The sequence below is a fragment of the Sebastes umbrosus genome, chromosome 5, assembly GCF_015220745.1.
Source record: "Sebastes umbrosus isolate fSebUmb1 chromosome 5, fSebUmb1.pri, whole genome shotgun sequence".
Lineage (NCBI taxonomy): Eukaryota > Metazoa > Chordata > Actinopteri > Perciformes > Sebastidae > Sebastes > Sebastes umbrosus.
This window is the reverse complement of record NC_051273.1, coordinates 31,736,426-31,758,014: the sequence shown is the minus strand read 5'-3', so window position 1 is coordinate 31,758,014 and position 21,589 is coordinate 31,736,426. Positions and strand designations below refer to the sequence as shown.

Below are 21,589 nucleotides of genomic sequence, written 5' to 3'. Positions count from 1 at the left end.
CATGAAACTAAAATCCGCTCTCACTTTACTGGATTAAAGACCAAAGTTTGTGATACGTCGAACAAAAACTGAAAATATCATTAGTGCGATGAGGATATTAATAGCATAAGAGTGAGTGAAATATTCCTGATATTTACTGTACAAAAAACGAAATAGCTGAAAAGGGGTACGGCCTGTAGTTTTGGGTCACAATACTGTACGTGTAAGCGCTGGATTAAAAATGAAAGGGAAAAAGAAACAGAATGTCAACTAGGTGCACATGACAGCTGATTTATACAATTCATTTGGGCCATTACTTTTCATTAAAGATCAAATGAAATGGGTACTTACTTACTAAGAGGCCTTTGGGGAGCTGAATTGCAGAGAAGAAAGAAGATTAAACTTTACATTCAGCCCCAAATTTAATTCAGAAGTAATCAATCGCATAATGGGCCAGCAACTGTAGCCGGGGTGATTGAAATGAAATTACCATATTTTTAATCTTAATTTTCCACACTGTTTATCTGACACTGTCAATATAAAATACAAACAGATAATGAAATAGCATTATATTGACACTACAATCATCTCTCGAGCAGCCCTCTGTGATTAAACCGCTGGAATGTTTGATTACATTTTGTTGGCTGACATTACAAATGACACGGATGCTTCGCCGAGACTTGCTGCCGGCTGGAAAATGAGCCTATCCATCAAGGACTCCTGGCAGCTTCTCCCTTCCAGTCGATGGCTACTGCCAACGGTCTGGGCACCCTTCTGTCAAGCCGTTTAGCACCCTCGAAGAGGGGGTGGGGGGGTGTGCTGTTAGGGGGTGGAAGGAGGTTGAAAAAGATGGGGGGGACAAGGGGGTGAGACGAGTGATTCACGGCTCCCTTGCTCCGCTAATGATACAAAAGCAAAGGAGTCACAGAGTGGGAGAGAGAAAAATGTCCCAGGCAACATATCGCCCATGCAGGTGTCTCTTGGCGTACCATAAAGGGACCATAAAGCCCTCACAATGCAAGGCCCACTGTCTGCAAATCAACAGCTCAGCTGCTGCCCTGGATTAGGACGCCACTGCAGCCATCAAGCCCCGTCCACTGCTACACCTAACACCATGAATAGCCTAATTACTTTTTAAGGGGCTCATCAATTTGCTCTTTGGAAATTTTGGAGAGAATTCCAACAGCAACGGGAACAATGGGAATAGTTTATAATATTCACACACGGGCCAATCTGTTTTTTATTCTTCATACGTTCATTTAACAACTTTTACTCTCAAGTTTGAAGTGACTTAATGCTCCTTGCAAACACATTGAAAAAATACTAATTGTTAAGTATTTGCATACCTTACATATATATTTATTTTAGGGCTGTCTAATTGATAATAATGTGTTAATGCAAATTCATTTGAACTCCACTAATTTCTGTAATGCATTAACGCAACTTAGTTGACTCGGTTGTAACAAAAAAGTAATCCATTGGTACCAACTATGTCATACAAGCTTGGTGAAGGAGGCTAAATAACTCTTCAAAGTTATGCTAAATTTTGGAGAGGAAAAACTGGCATGGCCATTTTCAAAGGGGTCCCTTGACCTCTGACCTCAAGATATGTGAGTGAAAATGTGTTCTACGGGTACCCACGAGTCTCCTCTTTAGAGACATGGCCACTTTATGATAATCACATGCAGTTTGGGGCAAGTCATAGTCAAGTCAGCACACTGACACACTGACAGCTGTTGTTGCCTGTTGGGCTGCAGTTTGCCATGTTATGATTTGAGCATCTTTTTTATGCTAAATGCAGTACCTGTGAGGGTTTCTGGACAATATTTGCCATTGTTTTGTGTTGATGTTGCAAATAATTTGCACATTTTTGTATATCTGTTCAAAATGTACCTTTTTAAAGAGAGATTTGTCAAGTATTTCATACTCTTATCAACATGGGAGTGGACAAATATGCTGCTTTATGCAAATATTTGCAACTTCAACATAAAACAATGACAAATATTGTCCAGAAACCCTCACAGGTACTGCATTTAGCATAAAAAAGATGCTCAAATCATAACATGGCAAACTGCAGCCCAGCAGGCAACAACAGCTGTCAGTGTGTCAGTGTGCTGACTATGACTTGCCCCAAACTGCATGTGATTATCATAAAGTGTGCATGTCTGTAAGGGGGACACTCGTGGGTACCCATAGAACCATTTACATTCACATATCTTGAGGTCAGAGGTCAAGGGAACCCTTTGAAAATAGCCAGCTTTTCCTCACCAAAATGTATGCTATGTAGCATCCTTCATGGCACCAATGGATTCTTTAGTATTTCTAGTTTCATATGATAGTGGTATCTTCACTCTAGCTTATTATTGCATTAACTTTGACAGCCCTAGTTTTTACTATTTCATTCATTTCAATAAATTCATCACCTACATGCATTAATTAATCCATTGATTCCATTATGATTCAATATCCAGAATGTATTGACTTCTTTGACCCCATCAAATCACAAATGTTTCAAAAACGTAAATGTTTTCTCTCAAACGGAGCTCATTAACTCCGTCATTGGATACATCTCATCCAGGGTCATCAAAACAAAAATGAACACCACTGTTGCTACATTTCACAAATGAGCATTACAGAGAAAGAGGCTGATTTTCAGTGTAACCCTGAAGCTAATCTCCAAACTGTGGCTGAGTTTTGCTTCCAAATGACACTCAGATTAGTAAATCTCCTGCATTGTGCAGCCTTTACTGCACAGACATACTGTAGGAACACCGCTAATCTATCCAACCACCTGTTGACGTGACACAGCATTTGCACTGACGCTGAAGTGGGAACCTCAGGTAGTGTTCATAACCCTACTAGAGTTACTGTAGTGAGTGTAGTGTAAGCCGGCTATTCCACGATTCATGTGCACTTGTCTAAGCCCTCAGAGTGTAGTCAGAAATGTTGGACTGACACTGAAGCCGCCGCTTCTTCAATGACATCCTATTGTTATTACAATATGACAAAGTTATACGAAGGCGGTAAGAACGAGGCTAAGCAGTCGCTCTGCAGCTATCGCAGCTGATGGATGGAGCCGCTGCTTGACAGAAGTGTATGTTACCATAGCGGCACTCTGCTGCTCAAAAGAATGGACCTTGAGAGTTAAATGAGGCTCATATCTGGCTAAAAATGGGAATCTGCTACTACTACTGCTACTATTGCTACTGCCGTTACTGCTGCTGAGAGTGAAACACTGTTTGAAATGAAATAAGAAAACATTTAATTTTTTTTATTTATTTCAATAAATTTTCTAGTTCAAAATATATTCAATGTGTAGAATATAAAAGTTTTCCTCCAGTTTGAGAACACTGCTTTAGGGAAACGGATTTAAGTCTTCATTGTTGTAGTATATTTCACTTTGCAGTGTCATAGTGTGATGTAAAATAATTGAAACACAATATTTTGTCTCTGTTTTTAGAATGTTTAATGGATGCAGCGTCATTTTTAGTAGTACTATAAAGGATATGTCATTTTGTCTAAATAATCAAATCGCAATTCACAAAATCAAATTAGATTTAAAGGAACAGTGTGTAACATTTAGGGGGATCTATTGGCAGACATTGAATACCATATTAATCAATATATTTTCTTTAGAGTATAATCACCTGATATTAAGAACCGTTGTTGTTTTTTATTACCTTGAATGAGCCGTTCATATCTACATAGGGAGCGGCTGCCATGTTCCTACAGTAACCCAGAACGGACAAACCAAACACTGGCTCTAGATATGACCATTAGCATTTTCACTTTTTCGCACTGTAGTTTTCCAACACACTTGGCACACAGGAGAAGTTTCAGTTGGTTGCAATCTGCGACTTCACCGCTAGATGTCGCCAAATCCTACACACTGCTCCTTTAAAGGTCCAATATCGTGCTCATTTTCAGGTTCATACTTGTATTTTGTGTTTCTACTAGAACATGTTTACATGCTGTAATGTTAAAAAAAAACTTTATTTTTCTCATACTGTCTGTTTGAATATACTTGTATTTACCCTCTGTCTGACACGCTCCGTTTTAGTGCATTGCAACGGAATTGCATTGCTAGGCAACAGTTTGGGTCCATGTTTACTTCCTATCAGCTGATGTTATTTACATACACTGCAACAGGATATAAACTGGGACACATTTAGAATGTTTAAAACCATGTAATGGTCTAAATATCGCATATTTGTGACATCACAAATAGACAGAAATCCTAACGGCTTGTTTCAAACGCACAATTTCTGAATACGGGCTGTGTGTATTTCTCCGTATATTGAGCGTTTTGATAGTTTAACAGTATTTATATCGCACTTAAACCTGCTTTATAAAATACAAGACATGAAAATCTGACTTTTTACGATATGGGACCTTTCAAAGTGAAAAAAAAATCACCAATCTGTAATGTAATATATGTAATATATTAGGGGTGTAAAGATGAACCGATACATATCGGAAATCGCTACAGTAGTCTTAGATGCGGCTACATCGATACAAAACTATGAATCCAACTCAACTTTTGTGGGGAATTGGATAAAAAATCTATACATTCAGAAGAGCCGCTTTTTAGGTGTCATGTGTGTGTATGACAGGCAGTCGTTTTGTATGCTGGAGTGGAGGCTAAGCTACATTCAATGGCAGCACACAGTTTTGGCTACTTTCTTTGGCTAAACGTTAGCAAGTGCTAATAAACTAGCACTGCTAGCTTAGACTGACTAGTGTCCCACTGCTAGCATCTCCTCTGGGTCCTAGTGTCGTACTTCTACACTAATATAGCAAATAGCTTGGTACAGATGTTGTCAGTTTTGGCCATTGTCAGTGGATGACGTGAATTAACACTCGTCTGTGCATCAAGTGCTGCAGCAGATTTAGAATGCTGTCTGTGTTATGTACATAATAAGGATCTTACCTTATGATTTCACAATGTGGGACACCATGTCACTAAATCATAGTATTCCATCACATCATCATTACAGATATAAGGCAAACAACAGCTGAAAGTGAAGGTTATTATCATTAAATTACAACCATGGCTAATGAGCCGCAGTGAACCATATTGGTATAGGAAATATATGACACCTCATGAGAATACTATGAATCGGATCGGATCGAGGCTGAATCGGATCATATTGAAGTAGTGTTATATCAAACTTTATCGAATCGTTTCATGGTTAACTATCGTTTTTGTATCGGGATGTGTATCAAATCGACTTGAGAGGGAAAGATGCACCCCCCTATAATATATGTTTTATATGTGTATATACAGTATATATGTGTGTGTGTGTAAATATACATATATATATATTTTCATACAGAAGGACTTGGAAATGGTTGTTTCATCTCTGAAAAGAACCTTTATTTTTTAAGTGCAATTTTGGGTTTTTCTAACATCAATAGCTGTTACGAGTACAGTTGGATCAGCGATCATGAATCAAAACTGTATCAACAACTTCATTAATCCAAACAGCAGCTTATATGAAAGACATTGTAAATCAAATGAAACTAAATCCTTCACCGACAAGCAATCCTTCAAAGTAAGACTGAAAAAGAGGACTTATTTCATTAGTCATGATGACAGTGTTCTCTTGTTTCACAGAATTCCTCAAGACAAAGCCACAGTGGCTCTGTTATGGAAGCAAAGGGTTGTAGTATTTGTGGAATCAGTAGTATCAGCAGTCCTGAAGGTCACGCTGATAAGACCTAGGATTTCCACCTCTGAATTGCATTGTGCTCTGACCTTGAGGCCCCCTGAAGTCGATCAAACCGGCCTAACGGCTGCTCCACCACAGGACAGCCAGGTTCAGAGAGATGTGGAATAACTGAGGATCAGTGCTTAGCCCGGGACCTGGTGAGGCAGAGCCTACCGACACGTTGGAATTATTCAGGTCGGGAAAAAAAAACCCAAACTGAACTCACTTTCCATGTAACTTTGTAAAGTATTCCTGTAATGTGATGTCTCATTATCTCACTGACATCCTTTCAGTCATGGTGGTTACACTTAATTTTTAACGCGCCTTATTTAGCATTTATACACAATTAATGAATAATTTATAACACATTTAAACGTGTTTTTAATGCAGTTAAAGTGGCAGTAGGTAAAATATTTTTGGCATCATTAGGCGACAATTCCATAATAACCTTTCAACATATTGTAATTCAAGTGTTCTGAGAGATAACTAGACTTCTGCACCTCCTCATGACTCTGTTTTCAGGCTTTAGAAAATTTAGCCCGTGACGGGAGACTTTGACCAATCACAGGTCATTTCATTGAGAGAGCGTTCCTATTGGCTGTGTTCCGGTCATTTGATCGGTACTTGGCGTTCCTTCAACAGATTTCACAATGGCGGTGGCGGCGTCACATACGTTCTCATTTTACAGCTAAACCGTGCACTACAAGATGATTCTGAAAACATTTGAGGAGAGAAATAGGCATTAACGTAACATAATATTGATTCATATTTGATCAGCTCGGCCTAGTTCGACCATTTGGTTGGAGTTCGTGAGTGATTGACAGCCGGCTCTCATAGACGGCAGATCTCAGATCAGCTCTTACTGCGGTCTGTGAAATCTTGCAGATGCCGTTAGGAGCACCGGAGGACACAGAGGAACATGATTTTTTTCCAGGTTACCTGTTTCATGTACTACTGTCAAGATATAGCGACCGTTTTATGAAAATATTTTTTTTTAATCATATTTGCTGCAATCTCGCCTACTTCAGCTTTAAGGGCATTTTAAAGTGTTTAATAATGTATTTGTCACTAATTGAAACTCTTCCTGTGAGGCATCCGTATGTATATAAACGGTTAATGAATTATTAACAATATAATACAACACAGATCTAATCATATTAAGTACATCATATTTTGCATATTGAAATGAAATATGAAGAATATTTTTGTTCTCTTTATTATAATCATGCATGAAGTGTTTATTTATTCATAACTAGTGCTTCACTCTCTTTGAGCAAATATACCATCTGCTGATGAAGGCCATGAGATGAAGCTTAAAGCTCCAAGACCTTGAGTTAAAACGTTTTTGTCAAGCTAGTATTTCCAACATACAGAAAAAAACCCCTTCATGATCAACATGTCTTAATGAGTTTTTAACACATGTATCACAGTGTTAATGATTTGTATATGTATATGACAGCTGATAAATGAATGTGTGTTTGTTCATATATCATTACAGATGAGTATAGCTATGCTGCGTTACTTGTTCATTTACTGTTTATACAACAGTTACGGATACTTCATAAAGGTTATGTAGATACATCATAATAAACACTTAAAAAGTCCTTATATCTGCTTACACCCACATTATATAATGTAATGAAATAAAATGATATAATAATTTACTAAGCATACTGCTAATGAATGCTAAGTAGGGGGTTAAAGTTAAGTGTTAGTTATGCATTTCTCTTAATGAAGCCTTTCACCTCAACACACTCTATTTAGTGCTGTTAAGTGCATAATCAGCACACTTACATTAACAGCTTAATGCAAGATGTGCAACCTATGATTGGCAGCACAGTTAGAGTAATAACAGACAATTGTATGAGTACATATTCTGGAGTGAAATAAAAACTAGGGCACAAAATTAAGCTAGTTGTAATTAGTAAACCAATCAACACCACCCACAGTAATTTCCATTGAAATGTTGAAAAACTCCTTTACAATATTCCTTGTGACCTGGAGGTGGAACACTAGAAAATAACTCTTCACTTGCCCTTATCAATATCTATTCAAGATCAGCTCTGCATTGAAATAGTTCCTATGCAAAAAATTAGACGATGGAATGTTAATCAAACCAGCTTATCTGTGTATCGTCACTTTAAATGTGACGTTATAAAATCAGGGTCTTGTCCCCAGTTACACCCAATAAACATTCTCATGGCCTACAGTGCTGATTCTTGTCATATTGTACTATATGATAAGGAGTGATCTTGCACATGAGCTTCTCTCCACCTCCTACAATATCACGTCTGCTCTCCATTATTACATTATTATTCATCTTTCCTTCCTTTTCTTTCACTGAATAAACTATCGCTCTCTCCTCTGCTGTTACGACAATTTAAGAATGATTGACAGAACTCCTAATACGAGGTGTACAAGTATAGACAGTAGATCAAATATATAATATAATGTAAAATATATAGGCTTATAGTTAATATACAAATGTATAATTCAGTACTAGTAGGTGATTGACAGGTAAAATGGCTTTGGATGACCATTGGATGTTGGAGATCCCTTACACCATTGAATCGCGTATACTCAATCAGTATACTGCATACTAGATTAGCCATTACCAGCAGACTGTTCACACTGAAATATACTCAAGCAATAAGTCTTCTCTGAATCATACGACTGTATCGATCACAACGTTACCCGTCCGAGCTACCGTTGAATCAAAATTGCTTATCACAAATGTAATTCATCATTACCTCTTCCACTCAATTTAATATTTCCAAGTATTACTTTAAGGCAATTTAAAATTATTAAACATTTTAGTGTTCAATATGTTTTCTACAGTACATTATATACTGTATGTGAGCTCCCGCGTTTTCCCTTTTAACTCTACCTTAATGTCCCTCGCCATCATCCGTAATTATTTTATCCAGTGGTTAATTATTTTAACCATCTGCATCGCAGTCCGCCATTGGACAGTTTGAAGAGCCGCAATGCATTCTGGAGCGATTGAGTATGTCTCACGTCTCATACTCATACTCTTGCTAATGTAGTATACATCTGGGCATTTCTCACATACAAAACATCATCATATAGTTGGAACGCACTACATGCTCACTATTACGTCATACTTAGTATAAATAGTATGTTAGTGTGCAATTTCAAACAGAGCGTAATTTTAAGTTAAGTTTGAAGTTTGTGGCTCCCTCGACTTCAGAGGTGGGTTGATTTGACAAAACATCTCTGCGACTAAATGATGTATTTTATATTGTAAGGTGGACAGCAGAGTGGAGCTCTTCAGATTCAGCATGGAGAGATAATAGTGGTTCAAAGTGACCACCATGACCTTTTAAATCGTAATTCTAGAAGTATATTTTTAGGAATTTGGTTTACTGAATTCCAGCTAGGGCTGGGTGATATGGTCAAAGAATATTATATAATAAAAATAATGTTAGTTTTTTTCAAGCTTGGGTGAGAGTCAGGATTTTAATATATTTGTTTTTTAAACTAAAACATTGAAATATCATATTATTTAGGACTTATTGTGCAAGATAGTTGAGCATTTATAACAAAAGACGTGCACCTCCTGCAAGGCTAATTCATCTCCTGCTGTGTTTCCTGACAGGACCTCAGCCTGATATCTGGACACAGCTGCTATAGCTAACGTTATCTACCCAGCAGGTAGGGACAGACTGAACAAAGTCGAATCCGCACAATGTTCTGTCGACTCCCGTAACTTCACCTCTCGTAAGCAGAGATAACGTGTCGTCAACAAACGGGCCGAGAGCTCGCATCACTGTGCAGAGACTTTTCTCAGTCTGTCCCTCTCATATACGACTGTTAAGTTCACTATGAGATAGTCGGAGCCAGCCAGCCACCCGGTGCTCATATAGTGTAACTGATCACATCACAGTTTACGTGACTGTTGTGACACGAGACGGCTAATGTGGCCAGCTATCATCTATGTTACTTTTAGACTAGTAATAAACTTTCTGTGCAGGTTTACAAAACTTGATTTTCACAACGTGGACAATTTTGCATTAATCAATTGAATTCAATATATCGCCCTAATTCCAGCTGATCTGGAGAAAATATTATTTTCCACACAACAGGAGTGTTTGAAACCTGTTACTGTACATTGTCCAGGAAAGGCCTCTGTCACTGGCTCACATATCAGACCCTGATGCACCATAAAGTGAAAAATGCCAAGATTCACTCAGAGGAAAAGAGAGGCAATATTGACTTGGAGGAATCTAAGCGTAAAGCTATGACTGTTATACCAGGAGGGAAAAGGACATTGAGATTGTGAGATTATGGCCACAAAGAGCACTTCATATACAGTATCTTTAAAGATGTGATCTGGAGTGTCAAAAAAACAACACAACTGGTGGATACAAAAATATACCAAGGAACCCTTTTTTGTATGAAAAAAATAAAATAAAATAAAATAAAAATCCCCAAATATAGAATTAAAAACAAAAACCCCAACAAATGTTGCCATTGAACTTGTTTCGGGGTTTTGCAGAATATCAATGTTCTCGTGTAGCAATAGGCTTGACCATACAGCACCAGTCAGTCTCCCAAAGTGCCAATCATGGCTGACAAATGTGGACCTGTACATTGGACTACATTGTCAGTTTTCAAAAATGAGTGCCCCATTAATATAGGTGTGTCCTTTGTTTGCCACGAGCAGGAGGGCAAATGTTTTGACTGCAGTGAAAATGTTGTTTTTGAAAGGCTAAACGCCAACAAATATGGATTGAAGCACAATATTTTGTTGGATAAAAACATGTTGTGAATTTTAGAAATTATTACATCTATTTATTTATTTTTTATTTTTTTAACTTTTGTACAATACTACAATAATGTTTGGAAACAATCCAATGGATCCACCACTGGAATCTAATTCTACAAATAGTATAAAACTAATAATATGAGTATAGCCTAATATTTATCTGCAACTGTGAAAACTGTGGGTTTAAACAGAATGAACGGACATGCAAAAAAAAAAGAAAGGAAAAAAAAGCTGCCCAGCATTCAATTGTTGATTTAGAATTCAAATATCAATATTATGAATGAAGCTTCTAGCGTTTTTTGACTGCAGTGAAAATGCTGTTTTTGAAAGACTAAACACCACAAATATGGATTGTAGCAGAACATTTCCTTAGATAAAAACATGTTGTGAATTTTGGAAATGATTACATCTACTTTTTAATTATATATATATATATATATATATATATATATATTTATTTATTTTTTTCTCTTTTTTTTTTAACTTTTGGACAATACTGGAGTTATTGGAACTGTTTGGATCTCACAAGAGTCGGAAACAATCCTACACAGCTATCTTTTTTTTGGAATCCATTGTACAAATAGTTTAAACTAATAATATTAGTATAGCCTAATCTTTATCTGCAACTGTGAAAACTAAACAGAATGAATAGACATGCAAAAAAACAAAACTGTGCAGCATTCAAATATTGATTTAGAATGTCAACATTATGAATGCAGCTTCTAGCGTCCATATCACACTTTGTATTCTCATCCAGCCCAACCATCAAGAAAAAGCTCACCTGAGAAGAAATTGGGAACTATACCGTATGTACATAATTGTAGATTGGACATTAAAAGTTACGTTGTCATCAAAAACACTAGGCACAATAAAAAAAACGAAACATATTGTCATTGCTCTAATGATTTTAGTGATGCATTCAGAGACCTCATTTGTAAACACTACAGACTCTGCTGGCTGTGTTTGGCTGTTCGGGTTGGACAGAGAAGACTACTGCTTCACCCAAAGTTGAACATATTCCATTAACCTGTATGGAATTTTTGGAATTTGAAGCCTTTTGATACTTGAACTTGAAGATAATCTCCTACAATCAAATCATTATATATTTGATTTCTGTCTTTAATCAAATGTTTTGTGTAACTATTTGGCCCACATTTTCCCATTATGGCAAAAAGAAGCCTTGATCTCTAATACAAAAGTGACATACAGTAATGGCTATCAGGCGATAACATGACACCTCAGAGAAAGGCCAAGTTGTTACACTGTGGGTGAACTCCCAGTAATACCTCAACAACATAAAATGCTGCATTTTTTTCAATCCTCTTGTAAAGCTCATCCCCTGCAAGCTCCTCACACTCTGAAACCTCGCCTGGCCTTTGTAACCTGTTGATGCCACGCTGCTTTTATCCTCTGCAACCTCTAAAATACCTCGAAAATTATGTAATTTCATAATCATTTGGAACTTGTTGACTCTCTGAAACCTCTGCATCTTCTTGATGATGTGCAAAATGTTGTCCTCTGGCCCTTTATTTCTTAAAACTGCTCAACTCTCTGAAAGATCTTTAACTTTTGCAAATTCCTCTTGTTCAAAATCCAACCTAGCCAAAATCTATTTGCCTTCTTGCAGTTTTTCAGCTCTCCTTTCCTTTTACATCATATTATGTTACAGTATGGCTGCTTGAACAATGTGCTTTGGTACGCCCCACATAGACAAACATATCTGGAAGTGAAAAATGTGAGGAATCAATAAAAAGCAATGGTGTTAAATGGAGATACAGTATTAAACAAATTCGTTTTGTTGTTTCATTCAACTGACAGCAGATGAATCTACTCCATGCAGCCTTGAACAATATTACAGTGAAATTCGGTATCTTAGAAATCATTACTTTTTTTTTCAGCATTACCAGCTTTGACACAGTTAAAATCTGACAAGAAAGGCTTCATTCAATGGTGACATCAATACAGAACCTCGACTCACTCCAACGATAAAGAGTTTGTGTCCTAAGAATGTTTTTTATTTTCATGAAGTGTTAACTGTTTGAAAGAAATATCTTTTAAGGAATATCTCCATATGACATCCGCTGAATCCTGCCTTTGAGTTTCTTTTCATACAAATTTGCTTCATTTCAAGGACCAAATATTTTTTATCAGGAGCTTGTGAATAGCCATTGTCTATTTCTCCCTTAACATTTCAAACTGTACATCTGGGAGGAACTGAACAAATGCAAACAGAGAGAAGAGGTCACGCAGGCCATCCTTTGGTAAAGCTTGTATCGTGGGTGTTGTAATGCAGAGTTTTGCTCTTCATGTCCAAATTGTCTTTTTAGCCACACGCCAATGGCTTCAGAGATGACGGTGTCGGTCGGTCAATCATCCACTCTGGTACAGAATTAAATATCTCAACAAAATACTAAATGGATGCATTTATATAGCGCTTTTATCCAAAGCATTTCACTATTTGACTCTTATTCACACAATCATATGCACAATGATGGCAGATGGCCAATGCTGACCGAACCATTGGGAGCAATTGCGTGTTCAGGATTCTTGCCCAAGGACACGTGGACATATGGACAAGAGAAGGTGGATCAAACCCTCAACCATTTCATTAGTAGAAGACCCGTGACAACTATTTTGTACGGATACTCATGGTCCCCAGAGGATGAATTCTGACTTAAGGGATTTTCCCAAACTTTTCCCTTAGCACCCCCATGAGCAGGCATAGGACAATATGAAAATTTCATGTCACGATTATCTCACCCAAAATAGCTGAGATTCTTAATATTATCCTGATAATAATAAAAATATGCTTAAAACTCTTTAAATGGCACCGCTTTTTCAAGTCACTTGTGATGATATTTGTGATTATCCCGATAATGGAAATTCACTACAATCAACTTATTGTGAGTGTTTTTATCACGATCCATAATAAAATCCTATATTGTCCCATCCCTAACCACGAGGTTGCTATTCTTGTTTTTTAGTACAATGTCTCAATAACTATTGGATGGATTGCCATGATTTTTTTACAGACATCCAGGGTTCCCAGATGCTGTATCCTAATGACTTGGGTGTCCCCCTGACTTTTCCTTTAGCCACGAGGTTGACATTTGTAGTTTTGAGTGAAAAGTCTTGGAAAGACGATTATACGTTAAATTAGTACAGACATTTAAGGCTGGGTATCGGTACTCGATAGGTATTGACTGAAAACAACCCAGTACCAAGTAGTATTGAAACTTCTCCAAACAATACCTGCAATCGATCCTTTTTGTGCCCAGATCTAGAAAAAGATGACTGTTTTGCTCGCAGCCAATCACGAGTGTTCTTTGATTTATCGCGATGTGTGATTGGTTCCGCTGCCGCAGCAGCTACAACTCATACAGCCGAGATTGCCAGCCTGCCCACGGCTCTGAACATGGAGAATTCTAAGAAGCTAACAGTGCTTACAGTGTTAACAATGGCAACAAGTGCTGACAGAGCTAACACTTGTCCGTTGTCCGGTGTCCGTTGTCCGGTGTCCGTTACGCTTCCGCTACAACCACAGGGGACGGAAAAGCTATGTTCACGTTTTTTTCTTTTTGGAATTCTTTGCAATGGGAGCACCGCATTTTTACACTTTGCTACAAATTGGCAGCAGCGTGACGAGGTGCTGAGCGTCTATTCTGTGCTGAGCGCTGCACATATGGTGTTTTTTTTCTGGTCGTCGAGACTTGAAAAATGTTCAACTTCGGGTAAAACTCCACAATGACCAGCCATCATATTCTACATGTAGGATACAAGTGTTGGACAACAACAACAATTTAGGAAAAAACTATTTACACAGACCGTTGTACTCTACCTTGTGCCGTCATTTTTATATTTCGTATCATAGCCACCAGACGCAACCAAAGCACGGCTGAAGTTGCCCTTCTTTGTTCTGCATTTAACAATTAACAAGTATTTAATTTGTTTTAAAACTGTCATCTTTGTCATATAAAAAGAAACAATATACCTAAAAATAGCCTAACAATAAAGCTAATTTATACAGCACTAAAATCAGGATAGATAAAGTAATTTGCAAAAAAAAAAAGTTGCAATAATATCGCATATTGCGCTGTCGAGCGAATCATTATCACCTCAGGGTAAATTATTTCACCGTAACAGCCCAAATGCTGATGCTAGTATTTAGCTCAAAGCACTGAGTACATCTAAGTACAGCCTCACAGAGAGAGCCGCTAGCATGGCTTTAGACTCTCTGTTATTTATTGTTCAAAATGGACAAAAAGTCACATGTGAACTCCAGCCATTCTGTCACAGTTTCAATGATGGAAGAAAAAAAAACAAACATGTGACAGTCCCCATGACGAGCTAGCTGAGGGACAGCGGTCACTCAGGAATCACGCCACCTGTTGGAGGACAATGGCTCTTTCACATAAAGTGAGACAAACATCCCCTTACTCCCCCCTCATTTTGTCAAGGCGTAACCTTTTCCCCCCTTCAAAATTCAGCAACTCTTTCCAATTGAGTTGTTGTTGCTGCCATTGCTATTGGCTTTCAATAAGGCACGGGGTTATCAAAGAGTGAAGGAGAAATTGCCTTGGCTCTGCCGTAGCCCTGATTGCACTATCAGAGCCGTCAGGGAGGCTCTTTATAAAGGGAGGGCACGAGGGAGAGCGAGGTGGCGGCTGGCGTTGCCCCCCTGATAAATCAGCGCGTGCTGGCAGCCACTGCTTAGTGCAGCCAGGCAGCACCAGAGTGCCGCAGTTCAGGGTCGGTACTTGGCAAGCCCCCCTCTCAAACAGGGCTGTCTGCACCCGACCGCAGACCTCTCTGCTCCCCAGGCTGATTCTCCACCGCTGCCCTTGTCAAGGTTTGTTTGTTTATCCCTGATCCCCCCTCTACCCTCACCATACCATATTGTTTCCCACCATGCCAAATTATTCTCCCCCCTCTCCCCTTTCTAACTTATTCTGCATATTTCCCAACTTCATTTATTAAATTAGAGAAACTGTGCTGTTATTTGAATTTGAAACATGCTTCCATTTTTGTAGATAATTCATTGTTCTCTTTTATTTTTTGGGTTGGTGCAGAACCAGACACAGTAACCTCAAAAAATAAGTTCATGTCTTTTGTTTCAGGACTTTCTTTATGCTATATTGGGGTATTAATGCAATTCTCCAAGTGATAAGTAGGGATTTCTGCACTGAAATCAATACCTTTTGTAAGTCTTTTTTGAGAGACGAATGGTTGTTAATTACAAAGGTGCTCATATTTATGGCCAAGAGGATTAACTATGTGTTTAAAGTACATATTTAGAGGGTTATATCACCTTAAATCCAAAAACATCACACCATCTGGGGGGGGGGAATTATGCCACCGTTAACATTTCTCATAAATTTCTACTCTTCATCTTCAATTGGATGCTGGAGTTTATTACCCCCAATAAAAATCTTGATTTGTTGTGCTCTCAAGTGTTTGCTTGATAAGGTTGGAGCACAGTCATCACTTCCAGCAAACTGACAAACCTACATCGCCCTCCCCTGCTTGTCTTCCATACGCATTTCCATAACGTCTTCCACCGAAACCGTGATTCTGATCGTTGGAAAATCAAATGAAATTAAAGGATCACAACGCTCGGGGATGGGAATGGGGGAAATAATTTAATTAATGTGGCCTCTTCCACTCCAGGTGCAGTGGGTTAATGCAGATGCTCTTCGCCGCAGCTTTGAGATTGCCATAAGTGTGCAATTACACATACTTAAAAAGGCACGGGTGAGGCCACACGTTGCCCCCCGTTCAGTTCAAGTCCTGATTAATTTCAGATTTATACTGTCATTTGCTTCACCCCTTCTAATTTCTCCTGCCATTAGGAATCAGTTTAGAGTTGTACAGGACCTCCTCAACTTTTCTAATTAGATGGACATGAATATAGTGGTACATGTCATTAACAGTGTATTGATGTACATGAAGCACTGGGACTGGGATGGCACCTGGAGGCCAACTGATATGCAATGTTTTGAATATCAAGAGGCCATGTTCTTTAACTTGTGTCAAATTAAAGCAAAAATATGCATTGGATCATCTAACTTTGATCATTAATGCTCTTAATGTAACTGAGATTTCATCTCATTTGGTCATTTCATAAGGGCTGGTTGAGCATGGTGAGCGTTGGAGAGAAGTTTAAACATTTGAGTTTACACGTGTGGTTTCTGTAAGTTGGTACATGGGTTATATTTGTCTCTGTGAGTTTCTTAAGTGAAAATTATATTCATATTCCCCTCACTTTTTGCGTATGGAAATATAAGCTATAATGACGCTGAGGCTATATTTTGCATATTTCTTCCATTTTTCAAAAGAGGATAAAACCGTTTTTGGACATATTAGTAGTAACAGTGCCAAAGCTTCAAGCCTCTGGGTGCACACTTTCCTTGGCAGAAGTTGACTGATATCTTAGAGCCGGCGTTGTTGGGAGGCACGCTGTCAACTTCTGTGGTGCTCTACTGACTGGATTACATCCTACTGGGTAGACTACCAACATTAATACAAGACACCTTTCCCCTTTTTCAACAAGCCCACATGAAGCTTTGGTTATGCACTGTTTTATGTACAATTTCGAAGCCCATATCGGATATCAGACTGACAATGTTTTAGCCTCTGGGTGGCAACGGCTGATATTTTGGGGGTTCCCGTGTAGCCAGCGGATATACGGATGACAGATATCTTGGCCAAGACTTCCTCTTTTGTGCGCCGGTCATTGTTTACAGTGCAACTACCAACCAGACTGTTTCATGTTTCAATGCAGATAAATAAATATTAAAAACGAATAAAAAGCTAAATCGTCGTCAGACGATAGCCAATGGGTTCCAAGATTGCATTTCGGCCAATGCGTTCTGCCTCTTTTGCTCTTCACACAGACTGTTTACCTGCATACGACAAAGCCCGCTCAAACGTGATTGTCAGTACTACTCAGACAGAACAAGTGACGTTGTATAAAGAGCGAAAAGAGACACACGGGCAGGCAGCAGGAGAGGTGGATGGGTCCAACAAACACAAGGCTTTCATCCAGGAGACTTCTGGTGTAATTTTCTCTGTACAAATGTCGTAGTTTTAAGCCCAACCATGTAGTTCTTTAGCCACTACAGTGTTTTTTCTGCCTGATCCTGGAGTGACGCGTGATTGTGCGTTTCTGCAAGCGTGATACGAGGCTGATGTGAAACGTATTCATGAAACGTATCAATGACGTAACATTTTTTCTGGCGACTGGGTTGACTTTTAGCAATTTAAGACATCTGTTCCTTTACAGCACTCAACATTTGCGAGGACCTGTCGGGCTGTTTGTTTATATTCCACTCGGAAAGTACAAGCTAGTTAGCCTAGCTTGCTAACGTTAGCACCGTTTCCCACTAGACATTAATTTTTGTTTTAGCAACACGTGCTGAGTCAGCTGCTTCTGCACACTTTTTGTATCTCACACACTATAGTTAAGAGGAGGTCTAGCTAGCGTTAGCTGTCTATCTTTCATTGGTTCAGGTGTGGTGATGACCAGACTTTCAAAGCCCACAGCAACATGTAGTCCTGTTCAATTTCTTCTTTTTGGTTATTTCTAAATTTGACCAGATAAATACCCAAAGATAAAGTCATAACAAACATATATGATATACATACTGAATTCTTGGCAACATTCAAAAGGGTCCCTTGACCTCTGACCTCAGGCTTTGTGAATGAAAATGGGTTCTCTGGGTGCCCACGAGTCTCCCCTCTACAGACATGCCCACTTTATGATAATCACATGCAGTTTGGGGGCAAGTCATAGTCAAGTCAGTACACTGACACACTGACAGCTGTTGTTGCCTGTTGGGCTGCAGTTTGCCATGTTATGATTTGAGCATATTTTTTATGCTAAATGCAGTACCTGTGAGGGTTTCTGGACAATATTTATTTATTATTTTGTGTTGTTAATTGATTTCCAATAATAAATATATACATACATTTGCATAAAGCAGCATATTTGCCCACTCCCATGTTGATAAGAGTATTAAATACATGATAAATTTCCCTTTTAAGGTACATTTTGAACAGATAAAAAACGTGTCAGAACCAAAACTTCCTGCTCCTTGGAGAACACTAATATAAGGAGCGCTATCACTGCAGAAAAGTAATAAAAAATGTCTTCTTTTTGGTAAATAATACACATACTGAATTCTTAGCTATATTTATTTTAATTTCAAGTCAGCTTTAAGCATTTTTAGTGTTTGTGCATGTTTTTACGTGGACTGCAAGTTGCTTAAAATAGCTTTTTTTCATGTATAATATATCTGACAATCAAAGCTAAAATCAAAACCTACACGTAGCAGTTACATTTACCTGCAACATCAGATAAACACCCAGCCAGTGAGTGTCCTCATTTGTCAAAGCAGTGTCAACAAGTGAGCCTGATCATTGCTAAAAGATCCAGCTTGTACACCCGAGGCCTCGTCCCCCCTCTGGCCCACAGACAGGCCCCTCGGCCGGGCCTACTCCTCCTCCTCCTGCTCCTCCCCCTCCTCCTCCTCCTCCGGAGCTGTGAAGCCATGGGGACGCGTGGGGCCTTTTGTCTGAGCAGTGTGGGGGGCCGCAGATGTCGTTCCCCAGAGACACAGCGGAGGTTAATGATCTCACAGCCTCTGCTAAAATAAATAAATCATTTCCAGTCAGGAGTCTGCATAAATCTTCACTCAAACGGCGATTTGCTGGAGCAAGCACCACCAGTTGCTAATGACTGTTTTTTTTTTTTTTCTTCTTCCTTGATTGCCCGAGGGGATAGACTGTGACACAGATGAGTTCTCTCCCTCACTCTCTCTATTCGCCTTCCCTCCCTCCCTCCACCTCTCTCTCTCTCTCTGTCTCTCTCACACACACACGCACACACACACACACATTTTGTGGCTATTCTAATTCACAGCGTGTTTTGTCAGGGGACATTAGCTGGCTGACAGGCGTCTGGTTTGGATGGGGGGTGCATTTGTAGTGACAGTGGTAGTTGTTTCTTATTTCAGCTGAGCTGATATTAAGAGACGTGTGTGGGGGTGCCGCTGTCATGCACAACACGGCGCGGCGCAACACAACACCTCGCTCAATCTCAGCCTTGTACCCTGCACACACGCTTTCCTCAAGTCACTATATGCTAAGTAGACAATTGTAATAGATATTATTATTATTTTTATTATGTGTTATTGTGATGTCATGCTTTCTCCAATTTCCCATGATTAATTGAGGCTGGTGTTTTGCACTGATGTCACATCTAACAGTGCAACCATCAATGATCTGAGCCTTATACTTAAATAATCTGAGCAGCAGTGGAATGAACCAGAACAATCAATGAGGCTTTTTGCATTATTTTTTTCAATGTAATTTAAAGTTTAGACTGAATTTGATGTGGCATAACCTTTCTGTTTTATGTAGAATAGAATTTATTATAATTGATTAAACAATTAGTCGAGCGACAGAAAATTAATCAGCAACTGTTTTGATAATCGATTCATCTTTTTAGTCTTTTTTTTAAGCAAAAATGCAAAAAATAATTCTCTGGTTGCAGATTCTTCAATGTGATTTCTTACCATTACCTGAGTGTCTTGGCGTTTTGAACTATTGTTTGAATGAAAAAAACTATTCCAACACTTTTCTGACATTTATGAATAAAATTATGAATTCATTAATTAAGAGAAAAATTAATAAAGAATGCACCAATCCAACTTCTTCAGTCCAGATACAGATATACAGATACCTGGGCTCTGGGTATCGGCCGATACCGAGTACCGATCCGATACCAGTGTTTAATCAATAAGCTGTATGCGTCACAGTGTGGAAGTGACTGAGATCATTCTGTTATGTGTAAGGCAACATCAGGCTTTCCTAACATTGTAAAACAGAATGTAACAAATAAATACATAGATATACATTTTTATAATTATTATTATTCATTATTAAAATAATGAATCATACACCAGCAGCTTGGTAAAATGTTTTAACAAGAATTACAATTCAAGTGTAAAGCTTTTTAATGCAGCAACAAATTGGTCAAAACTTAAACAGGAATTAAAATTCCAGTATATGATGTATGTTATAAAACATAGAATTGAATTAAATAGATTGGCCCCATTGTCACTGATATCCGATCCAACTATTTGAGTCAGTATCGACCTGATATCCGATCCGGTATCGGTATCGGTGCATTTCTAAAAATGAATTGCCGCAATCCTAGTTCTATCCAACGTATTATCTCACATTTTTTACTTCATATTAACAAATGCATTGACTTAATGATTTCACAAAGCAACCTGAACACCTGAACCTGAGTCATTTATGCATAATGTTTACTCACAAGCTATACCCAGTCCCAGTAAGTCGTAACAGAATGACTGACTGGTTGAACTGCATGCAGCATAATGACACCGTGTCACTAATTAGAGAACAGTCACTACTTGTGTGGCTCTTTAGCTGTTAGCTGCTTAAGTAGCGTCATCAATAGACTTGGCTCAGTAATCAATGAACCCATTCAGAGCTAATTAAGAGAGTCACACTGAAGCAGTAAAATATCACCATATGAATGATTTATCTTTATATAGAAATCAAAAACAGTCATAATGTTAAAAATTACCATTCATAGGAGGGTGACATGACTTGTATTTAGACTATTATTTAATGTTAATTTTATGACTGTGATTTTAAATTTATGGCCTACATGGGACTCATCATACTAGAAATGTTCACATTTTTGTCTTTAATATATCAGAGCAGATTTGAACAGAAATGCTTCGCACCCACGGCACACAAAGAAAGCGCACGTATGGATCTTTATTTCAAGGTGAAAGAGAAGTCAAACACACTTACAAATTATAGATCAAATCATAAATATATTGACTGGTGGGGGTTTAAAAAAAAAAAAAGAAGCAGAGCAACAACAGAGTAAATAAATAAAGTCATTACCAGAGCTTAGAACAGAGGCACCCGATTTTTCTCTTTTATCCTGCAACAACAAAAAGAAGAAGAAGAAGAAGACAGAGGAGGAAGAAATAACAAAAAAAAGAGAGAGAGAGAAAGAGAGAGAGAGAGAGAAAGAATTGCACAGAGGCTTTTCTTTTCTTTAAAATGC

The 21,589-nt window shown here is 38.4% G+C and overlaps 2 long non-coding RNA genes across 2 annotated transcripts in view; both read left to right on the top strand.

The window, feature by feature from the left end:
* LOC119489040 overlaps window positions 1-21,589 on the top strand; it is a 138,672-nt gene that overhangs the window by 70,521 nt on the left and 46,562 nt on the right. The window lies entirely within an intron of this gene.
* Window positions 39-20,342, top strand: LOC119489041. The gene is made up of 3 exons (XR_005207083.1): window positions 39-49; window positions 17,950-17,960; window positions 20,175-20,342. It is a non-coding gene; the product is annotated as an uncharacterized LOC119489041 (long non-coding RNA).